General features: G+C 49.2%; 1 protein-coding gene across 1 annotated transcript in view; it reads right to left on the bottom strand.

Moving 5' to 3' along the window:
- LOC147737306 (uncharacterized) overlaps positions 1-12113 on the bottom strand; it is a 72185-nt gene extending 60072 nt beyond the window's left edge. Inside the window, exon 1 of the mRNA XM_086925043.1 lies at positions 11977-12113. The gene's annotated coding sequence lies outside the window, so the exon portion shown is untranslated. The remainder of the gene's footprint in view (positions 1-11976) is intronic.
- Between the last annotated feature and the right edge of the window lie 418 nt (positions 12114-12531).

Here is a 12531-nt window from a genome sequence, read left to right as displayed (position 1 = left end):
GTGGGTGGGTCGGCCAGCAGGTGGAGTCCCATGGTGAGGAGCATCTGCTGCCAATTGCAACTTCGGTCTTGTCAGTGTTTAGTTTGAGAGAGTATGTTCTCATCTAATCGTAGACTTTGGTCATGCAGTCGGGATACTTGGTCCGAGTGTTTGGCATTTTTCCAGTATCAGCTTTGTGTCATCAGCATAAGATAACATTAAAGCAACAGTGGTCCCTTACAAGCGTGGGAATATAGTTAATAAATATAGACAAAATCTTATATTATATTGAAGTGACATGCCCTGCCGGGTAGAGGTCAAATATTTACTTTTTAAACAATGTCAGGCAGTTTATACATACAATGTACAAGGCGGGGCACAAGCCTGTACCTAGCTTAACACACAATGAAAAGAAGGGGAAAAAAGGAACAACTCAAGAAACAAACAAAAACAAAGGGCTTTTAGGCAAGGGATTCACGCTCTGTTATCTCGTTCTTTGTACAATTATAAGATATAGAGCATACCATTACTAGCACCTTTACAATTATTTGGAAGGCAATAACGTTTTTCATTTGTATAAGGTGCATACATATGTCGACGGCGTTTCGATCCGTTTAACAAATCATTCGGATCATCATCAGGACATTTGATAAATGCCTATCAGTTGGAAGCCTCAGTTGCCTACGGAGAGAGGGGGAGAAGGAAAATATAGGGAGAGTAATTAAAGACAAACTTTTAAGATAATAGAACCTATACAACAGGGGCAGTGAGGTGAGGAGTAGCGACGCTTGGTGATGAGTCATCCTTGTATCTGGGAAACAAATGAGTCATGCGAGTGGAACCTAGGTTGGTCCTGTGGAGAATACGAGCTATGGTGAAGAGTAGAGTGAAGCTGAAATAAGGTGGATATAGTTGCGGGTGAATCGACGGATACTGTGACAAAGTGCCCATACACGGTGCTGACGTTGGTGAATTAACGTGGGCCGGAGCATTAAGGAATGGCAACATAGTAAGGTGAATAGTCGCAGTGGACGATTTGCGGGCGATGGTGCCATGAGAATGCCAGATACTGTGAAGCGGTATGCATCTGGTATTTACACGGGTGAGTAATTCTGGTGAGGGAGGCGGACGGGGGCACTAAGATAGGTCAGGCTTACCGTTTGCAAGCTGGTGGGATACTAGGTATCAAGGGTGGCTGCGAATGCAGCAGGAAAGTTCAGTTGAATTAGTTGAACCTGAAAAAAACATTCAAAATCAGGGCGGTGCACACGTGAACGATGTAGCAGGGCCATGCAAGTAACCCGGTTGGGGGGCTTACCGAATCAAGGTTCCGGATGGGAGCGTCAGGATGCTAACTGCATCGACTCCTGAGGTAACGCGCAGTTGTGCATTGGGGTTCGAGAAGCCCCAGCCACGATCACCCTTTGCACTGAAGCTCGGAGCCCCACACTCGACGAGTGTCCTGCAGCGCGACGTGTCTTCGCAGTTCCTTGCCCGTTGACTAGTGAGCCCCCTGAAGACCTCCTTTTGAATCTAACTTGCTTTCCTGGTTGCTCCAGGCTTGCTCCAGCTTCCCTACAAAGGAGAAGCGCCACAGACCTTGCTGGTCTGTAAAGAAGTCAATCTCGACTTCCTGCATGGATTGCATTTGCCAAGGCTTGTTGAGTCCAATCCGGATACCGATACCGCAGTCAACTAGATCCTTTGTGCGACAGCTCGAATCCTGCGCCTGGTCATCATCGATGCCTCCTGGACCCCGTGGCTGAAGAGACAAACTTTACTTCCTCACCTGAAATCACCCGACTTTGGCTGGCAGCTTCCCATCGCCATCCTGGTCACTGGCAAGTGACCCAGACTCTGTCCCTTCTGCTTTCAGGTTCTTCAGATCTTTGATCCGCCCTTGGATACACCCGGACACTTTTCCTCTGGTCGCCTGCAGAACTTCTTTGCTGCTCTCCATTGAAAACGACGACGAAACCCGACACCGAACGGCACCTATGGGTGAGGTAACATGAGTACTCCGGTGCTCCCGTGGGTCTTGACTCTCGAAGTGTCCTAGTTTAAAAGGGTTCCATCGTAGTCCATCCGGAAGTTTCCTTAAGTTGTACTTTTGTAACTTCTTCATTTCCCATAGAAAGTCAATGGTAATCCGCGGCTGTGTTCAGACACTGCACGCGTCTCCCTTGGGCCTCCTATTTATTTGATATATTTGATATTTATGTGTATTTATAAAGCGCAGACGTTCGCTCCCAAGGGAGCATCATGGCGCTAAGCAAACTGCAGTGGATAACTGAAAAAGTGAGATGTGAAGGAAGATTGAAACTAGATGGCAGCCAATACAGAGGTGTCTGATTGTTGATAGACCCATGTCTTGAGGAGCTTTCTGAAACTGTTCTCATTTTCAATAAGTCTAAGGTTGACTGGCAGGTTGTTCCAGGCTTTGGCTGCCAGAACAGTGAAAGATTTCCCACCTTTAGTCTTGTATTTGAATCTGGGGATTGTGACAAGATTTGTCCCAGAGGATCTCAAGCAACGCGGGGGATTATAGCGCGTAAAACGATTTGCAAAGTAGTGGGGCCCTGTGTTTTGCATAGATTTGAAAACTGTAAGGAGCAGTTTAAAGAGGATTCTTTTATGCAACGGTAACCAGTGCAGAGATTTTAGTGCTGCTGACGCTGATGACCTTCTGGGGAGTTGTAAAACCAGTCTGGCCGCTGCATGTTGTATACTTTGCAGTTTTCGGAGGGTGGATTTTTTCACTCCGGCCATTAAACCATTGCAGTAATCAAGTCAGGAGAGAATTAGGGCTACCGCGACTGACTTTCGGGCTGCAATGGGAAGGAAATCAAAGAACTTCTTCAGGGATTTTATTAGTCCAAAACAGCGGCCGGCAGTAATCCTAACGTGGTCATCAAAAGAGAGGAATGAATCGAATTGCACGCCTAGGTTCCGAGCTGATGATACTGCACTGGGAGGGGCCTCTGATCCTGAGGGCCACCAGTCTTTCGGACAGAAAGACAGATTTTTACCCAGTGGAATGATTTCTGTCTTGGCACTATTGCATCTTAAGTGGTTTGTATTTAGCCATTTGAATACATCAGAGAGACAGTTTTTGAACCGTAAATCTGCGTCCGTCCACTGTTTATCAATAGTGATGACCAATTGAGTGTCGTCAGCATATGACGTGACGAGAATCCCATGTGATTCTATCACAGCGAGGAGGGGTGCCATGTAGATGTTAAAAAAGAGAGGACTTAATATAGACCCCTGGGGCACTCCTACTTCCTATCCTTTGGTTGTTCAGAGTAGCCCCAGCGATTCCACAGGCCCCAGGCCTGCTTTCTATCCCAGACGTGGTTCTTATACCACTATTTTAGTATATGGTTTGTGAGGCCCCTAGGGCAAAATGTATACTGTGCAACTTATCGTATGCTAATTGGGATTCTTGTAATGTACTTTGACCTCTGACCTCATAAAGGGTGCAGAGGGGTTGTGTTTAGACTAAATACATATATATTTGATATATACCTTGTGTGGTGTACTTTCATTTGATACTCAAGAGATTATAAATGGTAAAACAACTCGCTTAACTCGCCTACAGAAGTCTTAGGCTGATGACTGCTGGTCCATACTACGACTAGGATGGCTTTCTATAAGGTTGACTTTACAACCACCATCAATAAGGGTTGATTAGACTGGTGCAAGGTGCCCACTAGAACTAGTGGACATCATATGCCAGGGTAACTTCTCACAGGAGGGTCTGCCACGATTATTCTGCTGGACCTAAGCTTGGCCTTCGATACCATCAACCACACCCTGCTAAAAAATAGATTAAAGGGAATAGGTATCCAGGACAGAGCCTTGAAATGAAATGAAATGAGGGTATTTATAGAGCGTGTGTCTGCCGTGGTGTCTTAGCGCTTAACTATCAAAAATACAGAGTAAGGAGAAATGCAGCTGGTTATGTACAGCTAAAACAGCCAGGTTTTGAGATCCCTCCTAAACTGAAGTAGATTATTTTGGGTTCTATGATGCAGGGGCATAGAGTTCCATAACTTCGGAGCTAAAAATCGGAAGCTTATACCGCCCCACTTCAGCGTCTTTATCCTTGGAACTAAAAGTAAGGATGCAGAGGCAACGCAGAGAACTCTCTGTGGAGCATAACACTCAACATACTGTCTAATCTGTCCTGGTCCTTTTTCATGCAATGTCTTATGTAAGATACACAAGGACTTAAATTGGATCCTTGCTAAGATGGGGAGCCAGTGCAGCTGTTCTTGAATTACATGACTAATAGAGCTGAATTTGGGTAGATTTAGTAGTAGTCACGCAGCTGCATTCTGTAGAGTCTGCAGTTTGTGTCACACTTTTTTTGCTCCAAGGTAGAGTCAGTTACAATAATCTATTTTTGACAAAATCAGAGCTGTGACTACCCTTTTCCTGAGGTGCATAGGAATGAAAGGTAGGATTTTCCTAAGAATTTTTAGGGTATAGAAATAGGAAGAGGTAATGCTGTTGACCTGGTCTGATAGGGAAAGACAATCGTCAATTAGGACTTCGAGGTTTTTTACCTTTTTTATGGGTTGAGGGCAAGATCCTGCTGTATCAGGCCACCAAGCGGAGTTCCAAAGAGAAGAGTCCCTGCCAAACGTTACTAACTCCATCTTCCCGGTGTTCAACTTTAAGCAATTGCTTTGCTTCCAATTGATAATATGGCTCATGCATGAGTTAAAACGTGCTGATATAGCAGTCAGTGAGATGACAATGTGCGTGTCGTCAGCGTAGCATATGTCTGTAAAGCTAAAGGAGCGAATAAGCTTTGCCAGTGGGGCTACATATATGTTAAACAGGGTGGGCCAGAGTGGCGAGCCCTGAAGTACCCCACATGGTATAAAAAAGGAGGGAGATTTGTGCTCATCTAACGTCACTGTTTGTTGTCTATCAGCTAGGTAGGATTGAAGAATATCTGCGGCCCTATCTGTAATACCTATTTCTGCCAGCCGCTGAAGAAGTATATGGTGATCAACTGGGTCAAACGTGGTGGATAAATCAAGCAATATTAATATTGCCTTCCCGCCCTGATCTAGTTGCGCACGTAAGCTTTCAGTGGCTGCAATCAATGCAGACTCGGTGCTATGTCTTGGAACTAGAACTAGTGGACATCATATGCCAGGCTAACTTCTCACAGGAGGGTCTGCCACGATTATTCTGCTGGACCTAAGCTCGGCCTTCGATACCATCAACCACACCCTGCTACAAAATGGATTAAAGGGAATAGGTATCCAGGGCAGAGCCTTGGAATGGCTCTGCTCTTTTTTGGATGACAGGTTGCTCCAGGTTAAGGATCAGGACTGCCTTTCTGACAGCCGGCCCTTAAAGTCTGGTGTACCGCAGGGCTCCTCCTTAAGCCCTACCTTATTTAACATATATGTGAGGCAGCTCTCTTCTATCATACAGGAATTTGGCATTCTAGGACCCCCACCAGGGAGACACACTTCTGGGCCCATGTTTGAATAAATTTACCAACTGGATGTCAAATAGCTTTCTAAAACTTAACAGAGATAAAACAGAGCTCATGAACCTGGGAAATAAGGCCATTCCGCGACCTCTAAATCACTGGCCTCCCTGCATGGGCACTCCACTGGTTCCTAAACTGGTGGTGAAAAACCTAGGCTTAAGGTTCGATAGTGCACTCTCTATGAGCGAGCAGGTGAACAAACTGTCTGGTGTCTGCTTTGGACTCCTGGGGATGCTGAAAAAGATCTTGGTTTTTATCCCAGAGCAACACAGGAAAACTGTCCTGCAGTCCTTGATAGTTTCCCGTCTAGATTATGGGAACTCCCTATACTTGGGGTCCCCTTAGTACGTGATAAAGAGGCTCCAGACGGTGCAGAGTGCCGCGGCTAGGCTCTGGCTCAAACTCCAGAGGCAAGAGTCAGTTAGCAATTCCCTGAAACTCCTCCACTGGCTGCCAATAGCGTCAAGAATAAAATTCAAAGCCCTCGTTATTGCCCCTAGTGCAGTAAATAACAAAGGCCCTCCTAAACTTAAATCCCTGATCTCGGTCTATGTCCCTGCAAAATATCTACGGTCCTCCCACGCTCACTTCCTCAGCACCACCAGAATTAAAAAAATCTAGATGGGGTGGAAGATCCTTTTCCCACCTGGTTCCAATACAATGGAACAAGCTCCCGCTGGACCTGAGAAGTCAGCAAAACAAACTTTTATTCAGGAAAAAGCTGAAGACCTGGCTTTTCCCACTCAGCTACTAAGGGTCCTCTGTCAGTCACTTCAGCTCCTACCGTCAGCGCGGGGCAGTCTTTGGGTAACCAGGCGCTTTACACATCCCTCAAATTCAAATTCAATTCTCTTGGGTCATGGGTGCCTCTCTTGGGTCCCAGGTGCCTCTCTTGGGTCTCGGATGCCTCTCCTGGGTCCCGGGTGCCTCTCTTGGGTCTCTGGTGTCTCTCCTGGGTCCCTGATACCACTCTCTTGGGCCATGGGTGTGTCTCCTGGGTCCCGGGTGTGTCTCCTGGGTCCCGAGTGTGTCTCCTGGGTCCCTGATGCCTCTCTCTTGGGTCCAGGGTGTGTCTCCTGGGTCCCTGATACCTCTTTCTTGGGCCATGGGTGTGACTCCTGGGTCCCGGGTGTGTCTCCTGGGTCACAGGTGTATCTCCTGGATCACAGGTGCCTCTCCTGGGTCACAGTTGCCTTTCCTGGGTGCCTCTCCTGGGCCCTGGGTGTCTCTCCTGGGTCACGGGTACCTCTCTCTTGGGCCATGGGTGTGTCTCCTGGGTCCCTGAAGCCTCTCTCTTGGGCCACGGGTGTGTCTCCTGGGACCAGGGTGTGTCTCCTGGGTCCCTGATACCTCTCTCTTGGGCCATGGGTGTGTCAACAGGGTCACCGGTGTGTCTCCTGGGTCACAGGTGCCTCTCCTGGGTCACAGGTGCCTTTCCTGGGTGCCTCTCCTGGGCCCTGGGTGTCTCTCCTGGGGCACGAGTACCTCTCCTGGGTCCCTGATGCCTCTCTCTTAGGTCATGGGTGTGTTTCCTGGGTTACAGGTGTGTCTCCTGGGTCCCGGGTGTGTCTCTTGGGTCACAGGCGCCTTTCCTGGGTGCCTCTCCTGGGGCCCTGAGTGCCTCTCCTGGGCCCCGGTTTTCTCTCCAGGGTCATGGGTGTCTCTCTCCTGAGTTGCAGGTGCCTCTGTCCTGGGTCACTGGTGCCTCTCCTGCAGTGCTTAATTTTCACCAGTGGTTTCCGTGCTCGCATGGGTGCCTCTCTTGGGTCTAGGGTGCCTCTCTTGGGTCTCGGATGCCTCTCCTGGGTCCCGGGTGCCTCTCCTGGGTGCCTCTCCTGGGTCCCGGGTGCCTCTCTTGGGTCTCTGGTGTCTCACCTGGGTCCCTGATACCACTCTCTTGGGCCATGGGTGTGTCTTCTGGGTCCCGGGTGTGTCTCCTGGGTCCCTGATGCCGCTCTCTTGGGCCACGGGTGTGTCTCCTGGGTCCAGGGTGTGTCTCCTGGGTCCCTGATACCTCTCTCTTGGGCCATGGGGGTGACTCCTGGGTCCCGGGTGTGTCTCCTGGGTTACGGGTGTGTCTCCTGGGTTACAGGTGTGTCTCCTGGGTCCCTGGTGTGTCTCTTGGGTCACTGGGGCCTTTCCTTGGTGCCTCTCCTGGGGCCCTGAGTGCCTCTCCTGGGCCCCGGTTATCTCTCCAGGGTCATGGGTGTCTCTCTCCTGAGTTGCAGGTGCCTCTGTCCTGGGTCACTGGTGCCTCTCCTGCAGTGCTTAATTTTCACCAGTGGTTTCCGTGCTCACTACAGGCACTTAATTGTCAACACCGGCGCTTGTGACATTCAGCCACAAGGTGGCATTGTCTAGCTAATTTACAGATGACCACAACCACACTCAATTATTAATGCAATATACATTAAAAAAAGACTTGCCTGGCGCCCAAAACATTCATATACCTTCACGGGACTGGAATAATCCGAATTGTCACACTTGTAGGAGTGTGATGGTTAGTCGTTGTGTGGTAATTATCATAAGCAGTGGCAATGTATAGTGCAACCCGCAGTGCCCTCCTGACCAGAACCCTAGCACTTTTTTTTTTTAATTAAGCACTGTCTCCTGGGTCACGGTTGTGTCTTTCCCGGTCACTGGTGCCTCTCCTGGGTCCCGGGTGCTTCTCCTGGGCCCCGGATGAAGGCAGCTGGCCCCTACCTGCAGACAATGAGAGGGCCCCGGCTTGGGCCCCCCGCGTTATCAGTAAAAAGGAGAGACAGGGAAGGCTGCAAAGTCAGGATGTCCAGGGGCCCCAGAGTGAGCAGCAGGGACCCCAGATTGAGCAGCAGGAACCCCATAGTGAGCAGCAGGGGCCCCAGAGTGAGCAGCAGGGGCCCAAGAGTGAGCAGCGGGAGGGGGCCGAAGTGAGCAGCGGGGGGCCCCAGAGTGAGCAGCAGGGGGCCCCAGAGTGAGCAGCAGGGACCCCAGAGTGAGCAGCAGGGGCCCCAGAGTGATCAGTAGGGCAGTCCTGCCAAGCGTCACGCAACGGGTGTGACACTCACGCATTTCAGTGCGGGGATCCGCATCACCGCACTGAAATGCATTGTAACGCATTTTGCCACCAGTGCCAGGCGCGCCACCAGCGGCGCCTGTGCCAGCGCTCTGACTGCTGCTCGAGACGTGCTGTGCTGCCTGATCCCGAGTTCCTAAATAGTTAACTGCTCTCATCCTTTCGGAGTGGCTGGGAGCGCTACAATGTATCTGCACTCTGCCCTCGAAACTGAATGCGGCGCCGGAGGCTCGGGGTTTACTCATCTGACACTGCAGGGGGAGGGAGGGCTGCCCTCTCTTAGTAGACTCGATAGCACTGCTATCAATCACCGTTGTGGCATCATGGGGGCCGGGATTTTAATTCGGATGTGCCGTCACGACTGGAAGAGGAAGTAGGCTGGCAAAAGTGGCGGGGAATCCGAGTGAGCAGCAGGCAGCACGAGAGACAGACTCGAGTCTCATGGCCGCCCGCCGCCATGCAAAAGGGGGAAAGAATCGATTAATTTGCGGCGGGCAGCTGCGCCGCAACACTGCTGTCTGCCCAGCCTCACCTTGATGACCTGGCCACAGCCGAGCCGGCGACAGTCAGCTGAGCTTTGATCAAAGGCCTGTGAGCGGCCGCGCCCGGGGGGCCCAGAGGACTCGACTCGAGTGGCGAGCAGCTGCCTCAGCCTGTGGCAGAGTGCACATCGTGGCTGGGCAGTGAGTGCAGTAAGTGACCTGGTCGGGCCCTCAGCCTGCGCATAAAATGTAATATTATTATTTACCGCTCGGCCGCCGAAGTGGTTGGCTGGGACGAGACCGTAACGGAAAACATCATCCATTGAGTCACCTGCAGTGAGTCGCTGTGACTGTCACTAGTAACTACAGCTGTACACTCTGTACCGTCTGGAGGCCTCTGTTTGCACGTTGTTTATCTTAGCATGGCAACCGATGGGTGATGAATTTATCTTTTACTCGTGGTGCCATAAATGGTGCTCTCCAACTGTCTCATTCAAACAAGGCACTTTCCTCCTCCATGCGTTCTTTTGTGTGAGCTAACATCCAACGCGCTTTCTAAATGCATTTTTGCAGAATTTAATACGAAGTGTAGAGGTAAGGTCCGAAATTATTCTAGATTAGGCACATTGTTACAAGTACTTATAAACTTAGACCAGATCCTTAATGAACCCATGGGCTGTATTCTGAGATTTTAATGAAATTGTAAGGCCTGTGTACCAGTGACACCCAAAGCTGCAGAAGAAGCATTCTTATTTGTTGAGGCCCCGCCTGCAGAGTAAGGTGAAAAGCAGTACACATGAAGGGTTTTGCTTATTTTAAAATGCACCCAGTGACGCAGAGCACTGAAGTGCTCTCTTTCTGAGGGCACAGACCGGTGTGGGACTGAGTAGCGCCCCCCGAAGACAGTCTCAGCAAAGGGCCCGCGCATCAGGCATCGTGATCCTCCAGATGATTGCGGGAGAGTCTGGAGACCCGAGCCGTGCGGCTCACTGCCGGCTGTGTGACAGTGAGACAGAGAGATAGAACAAGTAGGTAATAAATGGTCAGGCAGCCGCCACTGTACGTTGTAGTCATGTGTTGCGAAGTTGTAGTCTTACTTCTGTGAAGATGAGCTGGCAGGGTCAGAGGCATCCTGATCATGCGGCCGGCCAGTCACCACAGAGAGAGGGGAGCAGGCCAGCATCGCGTGAAATCATTAAATGCAGCTGTTCTCGAGCTGTCCTCCCCTGAATTCATTTCAAATAAGAGTATGCCTAGCCCTGGAGTCAGTGAAGGGCATAAAAGAAGAGTTATTGTGCTAATAAACTAACTTGCAAATCTGTGCTCGGCTTCCCTTGCGACCTCCTACAAGTTCCACGCACACAAGAGTCACACCTACACTTGCAGCCACACACAGACTTGCACATAAGGTGGGCAGTCAGTGACACGCAGACACACACAACATTTACGGCACAACAGTTTTCTCAGACCGGTGGGCTGATGTAACATGATTTCGCTGTGCTGGCTAAACGTTCACTTGACACAGTTTTACTAAAGCCACTATACATGATCCATCATTAACCTTCTGCACAGCGCCACCGTTGGATAGTTTTCTCTTGAAACTGGCAAATGCGTGTATTCTTAAAAGAAACTTTCAGATTTCGTTTTCCATGTTAATCATCACCATTTTAAAATACGTATGTTGTAACCTGTTACAGTTTATCCGTGGTGATGCGCCAGATGTTGCTTTCATGAAAGTGGCACAGAGATTCCGAGTTTTTTTGGTGGCTGCTCTCTGAGATTAACTGTTATGGCTTAACAAACCATTTGTTTTAACTGAAATGTATACTAGACTTCACATTCAACTTTATTAAACTATAGTCATGCTCCCAAACATATATTTTATTGGTTATTATGATGCCAAATATATCTGCCACATGACCCTGTTGGTAAAAGAAAGCAGGTCGGTGATCTTGTTTAGGCACTTTAGGAACATTGGGCAGTTTTGAGGCAGTTTTCATACCACAACATGGGCATTCATGCACCACTAAAAGTGCTACACTTAAGACATTTATATGTAACATGTCAGAAGACTCAATATATGGCTATGTCACACATAGGCAGTCTCAAAATTTGACAGCTATGTATTAGGTCAGTGCAAATACTCCAGATACTTTACACAAGAGGCATGTTATTCTTCCAAAATGCTGGGGGTTAACTTGTTTCACAGTAAGAATGAATATTATGTATGTGTGTGAATGATGTGTGGTGATTTCTGTCTGCGCCAGAGTCCAAAAGCCAAGCTGTCAATATACAATGAAGTATGATATGGCGCTGCTCAACTTCAATGCAATCGCTGCAAACGTTTTGTGCCTAACCAGATAGAAACATAATACAGTACAGGTTGGCACAGTGGTAAACAGTATTATAGTGCTATGGGGTCCCAGTCTGCTACAGAAAGCACTGTGAATATGCTATGCTATAAACTTTGCTTTTTAGGCTATTTCACAGTCATGAATGATCAGATCTATAAGATTCACTTCTGAGCAGCACCCCCCCCCCCACCCCACCACCCCCCCTTACTGAGAACTGCAGTCACGCAGTCTATCTCTGGTTATTGTGCTTCCATTTCTGGTGCTTTGGAGTGGTTTTAAGATCTTCTTAGAGTTTCTCAATGCTCAAATGGCTGTCATTTCTGATATTTATGTGTTTCCCTCATCTTCATTGCTTGATTTTGCTCGCGAGAAAGTGTCACTCATAGTCATTGAAATGTCACTCATAATTACACTGAAATTATGAGAGTGTCACACATACCAATCTGAAACCTTGGCAGCTATGGAAATGTCACTCACAATTACACTAAAATTATGAAAATGTCACACATAGCAAACCTGCAGAGAATCCCTCCAGGATTATTCAGTCTATTTCTACAAACACAGCAGAAGGTGCAGACAATCTCCTACCTGAGCAGAGACCTGCGCAGATATGTCCAGGTTCTCTCCTCTCCCTGGGGCTGGGGGGGCAGATCTGGTGTCTTGGGAGGCGGGTCTGTGAAGGTCGAAAGATGAAGGTAACTGCTCACCAGACATGGCTCCTTCCTCCTTTGCAGCAGGCTGAACACACCAGGAGAGGCCGGAAGTGATGTCAGCACCGCTGCTGGTGTTGTCTCTGCCGCCGCTGACCCGGAAGAGGAAACCCTTCTCCCTTTCATCCAATGTGCGGCTCAGTGGGTTTCATCAGCAGGCGAGGAGCACCCTCTAGTGGCCACTGACGGAACCGCCGCCTCCAGCAGTGAATACAATTCACACAAACAAGCATGTATACCTGTAAAGACCTGGGACTTCAGATGTAAGGCCGTGCAGCAGTATGAGCCACCTGAGGCCTACCAAGCCACTACTCACGTAAATCACAGACCCGTCCAAAGTCAGGCATGGCGGGGCCTCAGAGACAGACAGGGTTGAGAGCGGGAACCCTGGGGAACCGAACCACGACCGACCAGAAGCGCCCGCAAGTCCAGA

The sequence above is a fragment of the Lissotriton vulgaris genome, chromosome 1_1, assembly GCF_964263255.1.
Source record: "Lissotriton vulgaris chromosome 1_1, aLisVul1.2, whole genome shotgun sequence".
Classification (NCBI taxonomy): Eukaryota; Metazoa; Chordata; class Amphibia; order Caudata; family Salamandridae; genus Lissotriton; species Lissotriton vulgaris.
This window is presented reverse-complemented; position numbering and strand designations above follow the sequence as displayed.